At 37.3% G+C, this 5,653-nt stretch overlaps 1 long non-coding RNA gene across 1 annotated transcript; it reads right to left on the bottom strand.

Moving 5' to 3' along the window:
- Positions 1–575: 575 nt before the first annotated feature.
- On the bottom strand, positions 576–3,100 carry LOC127372049 (uncharacterized). Its single transcript, XR_007886492.1, has 2 exons — positions 2,526–3,100; positions 576–1,100 (listed from the first exon to the last, which is right to left on the bottom strand). It is a non-coding gene; the product is annotated as an uncharacterized LOC127372049 (long non-coding RNA).
- Between the last annotated feature and the right edge of the window lie 2,553 nt (positions 3,101–5,653).

Genomic DNA, 5,653 nt, shown 5'->3' with positions numbered 1-5,653 from the left:
CTGAGACCAGGGAAAACCACTCCGAAAAGGTGGGTGGATTGCCTGTGTCTCATTTGAATTTAAAGAACAGCACTCAAATCCTACCGTTCTGAACAGGGCTTTTTGGCACCTTTATTTCAACATTGTCACAGACATTACATTAGAACACCAGGGAACTAGATTAACTTGTTGAAATAGGGTATAATATGACTCCTTTAACATTAGTCAAAAAGTTTTTTCTAGTGAAGAAACAGCCAGTAAATGTACCAAAGTAATCAATAATATATAATGATTTACCCATCTGTTATATTCTTTATACACATTAGTTTACTGAGACCATGGAAACAGAAACCTGGAATACTTTATCCTGTACAACATGTCAACATAACTGAAGGAATCACTCATCTAATAAAGCAACTTGTTCATGTGGTTTAAAAACTGCCCAGTAACCAACTGTTAACTGTACTGTATCCATATTTCATAGTCTGATATTTTAACTTAAAAGTATTATTACCAAAGTTAACCTTCAGATATTTGTAAAAGCTGCAATTATGTTTGAACCCCATTAAAAATACTGTATACTGAATATTCTATCATTTATATTATATACTGTATTATGATGTCATTTATCTTCCAATGTAATAAAGTTTGAATGTGAGACAGTAATGTATTGTGTTGCTTACAGTCATTAATACAGGTTTAAGTTCCACATTTTCATATTGATAGATGTTACACGAATCAGGTTTTCAACTCTTGTACATCCAGGAAATCTTCATAAAACCTTTGTGAAATAACATGTTATTTATATAAAACCACAATTATTACTGAATTTAAAAATGACCAAAACTCTTCTTAAAAGTAAAACACATTATTAATATTTCATTCATATTCCAGTTACACAAGTTGTAAGTAACAAAGCTATAACTTTTATGTAAACTGTGCAGATCATGTTCTCCATCAAGGTTTATGGTTTCTAGTATATTGAAGTGTGAGCTGGTAATGGAGCTCTGCAGTCAGTGTTCATCTTCATCAGTCTTCCTTTGGATACCCAGACTGTCCTGATGCTGCAGCTGTCTCTGTCCTCTGATGGGTCCAGGAACACCTGAGCTTCATCAGGTCACCTGTAAAACATGGAGGATTCAGTGTTACTTGTAAGGCAGCACATAATATACAGTATAATATAATATACAGTATAATATAATATACAGTATAATATAATATACAGTGTAATATAATACAGTATAATATAATACAAGTACAACAGCTCATTGTGGCTCACAGTAGTCCTAAGTTATAATCTAAAATAATAAGCAGTGTCACTGGTGGGTTCCTTGTTGCAGCTAACTGTAGTGATGTGTTGTTGAAACAGTCTGAGGTTACCAACACAATGTCTATCTAATGGCAGCAGATACACACACAGGACATTTACTGACTGTAACTGATGTTGGAACAAGTTCCCGGTGCAATAACAGACATTTAGCAGTGAGCCTCAGTGTTTATAATACAATAGGAGATTATATGAGTATAAGATGTTACACTGGACCTACACTTATATCGTCAGTAATAGCAGTACTTCAGTAACGCTAAATAAACAGATCAGAAAACTTCGTCGGTTTGACTCCACATAAAGCCTAGTGAGCAACCCCAGCTGCTGGGTGCTAATCAAAGTTACACAATATTACTAAACTAATGAATCCCTGCAGTTTGACTGTTTCTCTCTCACTGTAGCTCTAGTGTTAACTCTGGTGCACGTTGATCAAGTTTATTTACACACCGTAACACACACACACACACACACACACACACACACAGACACACACAGACACACCTGAACAAAGCAGAGAAACAACAAAGCTAGCGCTAGCTGAGATAACGTTAGCACGTCAGTATAAAGTTACACAATAATCACCATAACTCACTCCCTGTATTTTGTTAGCTTCTAAGGAGGCTTGATCACAGTTTGACTATTTCTCTTTCACTGTAGCTCTATCTTTACCACCGGTACATTTACATACAGCAGCACACACACACACACACACACACACCTGAGCGGAGCAGGACAATGGCTCCGGAATAACAAAGCTAGCGCTAGCTCAGCGAGCTAGCAGCTGATGAGCAGCTACAGTTTGTTCACTTGGAGGTTTTCTGCTCTTTCTAACAGCGACACAAACATATTACTGACTGAGCACTTTAACTAAATACAGACCAACGTAAAGCCAATTACCCCCGACACAAAACCCACAACAGTAACGGAGTTACCCCCCTCCGGCACGAAGCTTGGTGATTCTCGGTATAAACTTATAATAAACTTTGTGTGAATCTCTATAAAAATATCAGCAGGGGAGAATATGGAGACATCTGCACCAGCTGGTTAATAAATTAACTTCACCTTATAAGTTTCATGTTCATCTTTTAACATTTAACAAACATTTAACAAACAATAACTACGTTAGCATCACTGAGGCTCCTGCAGCTAACAGTGGTTAGCATGTGCTAGCATTACACGAACAATGAAAAACAAAGTATAAACTCTTAAAAATACTTACAGTTATTTCCTCTGCCGTCTCTCCACAGACAGTTGGTACAATCCCTCTTTCAGGAACAGTCTTTCAGTCAGTCCAGTGTTGTACTGACCGAGGTTGTGAAAGCAGTCCGACACGAAGGTTCACACACACCTTCCGGTTTTTGTGACTCTAGCCGGACATTGCCGTCAAAAATAATTTACATACATTTACATAAATTTACATATGTAAATTTGTGTTGGGCTGTGCAGCCAATGACTGAACAGTTTGCCTGCTGAGGCCTTTGCCCAGACATTAGGCTGCAGGCTGCAGGCTGGACTTGCTTGTTCTCCGCTAGCTTGCCTTTTATAGTAACAATGGCGGAGCTCCGATAGTCAACAGGAAGTAAAGAGAGGTGGGTGGCAACAGGCAGAGCATGTGACATCACAAACTACACACTTCTGAACCTGCGTGATTTCTCTCCTATGTTCTGACTGAGGCAGCCCACAAAAACATGACTGAGTCATTTTTTTTCATACTTTGCCTGCTGATAGGCCCTCCAGAGTCCCAAATGTACATAATCAAATGATTAAAAAGTTGGTTTTGCATAATATGTCCCTTTTAATTGTGGCACTTTCAGTCCTCCATAACTGACAGCCTCTGGTCTTTTGCTCATTGAAGAAGAAAAGGAGATGCAAGGGCAAAAGATTATTACAGAACGGACTTGTACTGATCTAAATGTGCTACCCTGAACAACCAGCAGTGAAAATGGCTGTGTCCCACAGTAAGGACCTGTTATTTTATTTTGTTCTATTATGAGATTGCGTGGTTTTAGCTATCTGGGGAGATTCACAAACCTATTTTATAATTCCAGCATAATATATAAATAAGCATGTAAAAATAATAATTGAAAGTAAAAAGATGGCAGCAACAAAACCAGAATTCCTTTTTTACAACTTGAAAGCATGAGAATGGATTTTGGTATGAACCACACAGCTTTTCTGTCCCTCGAGCAAAACTGGACCGTAAATTGCAAAGACATAAATTTACACTGTAAAAAGTATCTCAGTGGACCACTTAATTAAATGCATGATAGCTAAAGTAGTTAAAATTCTAATATATTAATTTAGATCGACCTTTTAAGTTGTAAAAAATGTTTTATGAGTTGTGTTGATATAATATTGTTGGTAATTACGTCAATTAAATATTGTGCGTAATTTAAACTAACATGTCTTGTACTAATAAACATAGTTAAGGCTATTTAGCAGCGCAGTTTAGCCATTCTACCCTTCAGTGCAGCATAGCAGTGGATAAGAATGATAAAGTTTCTTTTCGCAAATCTGCTAAGCTTGAGAGAGATTTTTATTTGTGCCATAGGAAAAGCATGATACTTCTTGTGTGTGTAGCTGTAAACTATATTATGTAAAAAAACAAACATTTTTAATTTACATAGATAGTCTTGTAGCTGTAGGCAAATTTCTGTTTGTATGTATTAAAATTGAATGCTTTAGCAGGGTACTTGACTGGCCCACTGTATGTCAGAGTTCACATAGGTTGAGGAGTTGTTCCTCTTTAAGTAATGTGTTTTAGTATGAATTAATACAGCATAGCTAATTGTCTGCAAGACTGAATTCTTCCATTTGTGTGGTCTACAGATAAATAAAGAATTCCAGAGAAAATGGCCAGACTTGACCATTGCAACAATTGAAGTACACAGAGACGTAGGTATCCACTGCCTTGGAGACAAGGGACTGGACCTTTTTCAAGGAGTTTAGAGTAAGTAATTCAACATCTTGAAAGAAAATGAAATCCACATTGGGCAGTGTAAATACACAGGGTAGAAACCTGCTTTTTTTTATAATATTATAGAAGATAATAATATTAATTATATTATTATAATAATATTAAATAATACAATAATATTATTTAATATTATATATATAATATAATATAATAATTTACGGCCAAGTGTTTAAAAAAGACATAAAGGAAAACGTACCTTTTTACTCTCCAAAACTTAGCCAACTTTCTTCTTCTTCTTCTTCTTCTTCTTCTTCATGTCTTTCGGGTCTGGTCCCACAGGACTGGTCCATCCCTCAGGTCAGGTCCCCCTAGTGGCGCACTTCCATTTTGTGGAGTGAATTTACAGCATTTCTCTTGTTTTGGTGTTTTGTAAGTTTTTGCTTCTGCTTCGTTTCTGTTGCATTTGTTTTATGTGTTTGTGTGTTTTTGGTTTTGCATCATTCCTCTGTTTGCACAAATGTGTTGTTTGCGACGTGTTTGCCCTTGTCTGCCACCGTAGTATTATGACCCCACTTGAACACTGCTCTCTGAATGCAGGGCTACTTGTGGTTTCTATAGTCTCCAAAAGTAGAACAGATACTATTATTACTATAATCACTGGTTCATTGTCCCCCATCGTTGTTTTCATCGTCGTCATCATCTTCTTCATTTTCATCATCATAATCATCAGTCATTTTTATTAGTGTTAAAAAAAAAAGAATTCTTGCACTTGGTAATGGTCAATGGTAAATGGACCTGTAGTTGTATAGCGCCTTTCTAGTCTTCCGACCACTCAAAGTGCTTTTACATTACATGCCACATTTACCCTTTTACACACATTCACACAGCGATGGCAAAGCCCATCGAACAGAAACTAACACATTCATACACTTGCTCAAGGATACTTCGACATGTGGCAGGAGGAGCCGGGGACCAAACCAACAACCTTCCGATTAGGGGATGACCCGCTCTGCCTCTGCACCACAGACGCTCTGTACTTGGCCCCAAACACCTCAGAGACTCACTGTCTAAAGATATAGTTACTCTAGATGGTATTACCTTGGCCTCTAGCACCACTGTCAGGAATCTTGGAGTTATCTTTGATCAGGATTTGTCATTTAATTCCCACATAAAGCAGACCTCTAGGACTGCCTTCTTTCATTTACGCAATATTACAAAAATTAGACACATCCTGTCACAGACAGATGCAGAAAAACTATCCATGCATTTGTTACTTCTAGGCTGGATTACTGCAACTCTTTATTATCAGGCTGCACCAATAAGTCCATTAAGTTAATTCAGTTAATTCAGAACGCTGCAGCACGAGTTCTGAAAGGAACTAGGAAAAGAGATCATATCTTTCCTGTATTAGCGTCTCTGCACTGGCTCCC

The sequence above is a fragment of the Dicentrarchus labrax genome, unplaced genomic scaffold (genome assembly GCF_905237075.1).
Source record: "Dicentrarchus labrax unplaced genomic scaffold, dlabrax2021, whole genome shotgun sequence".
Taxonomy (NCBI): domain Eukaryota; kingdom Metazoa; phylum Chordata; class Actinopteri; family Moronidae; genus Dicentrarchus; species Dicentrarchus labrax.
Note: the sequence above shows the minus strand (reverse complement) of the source record. Positions and strands in the feature narration are given on the sequence as shown.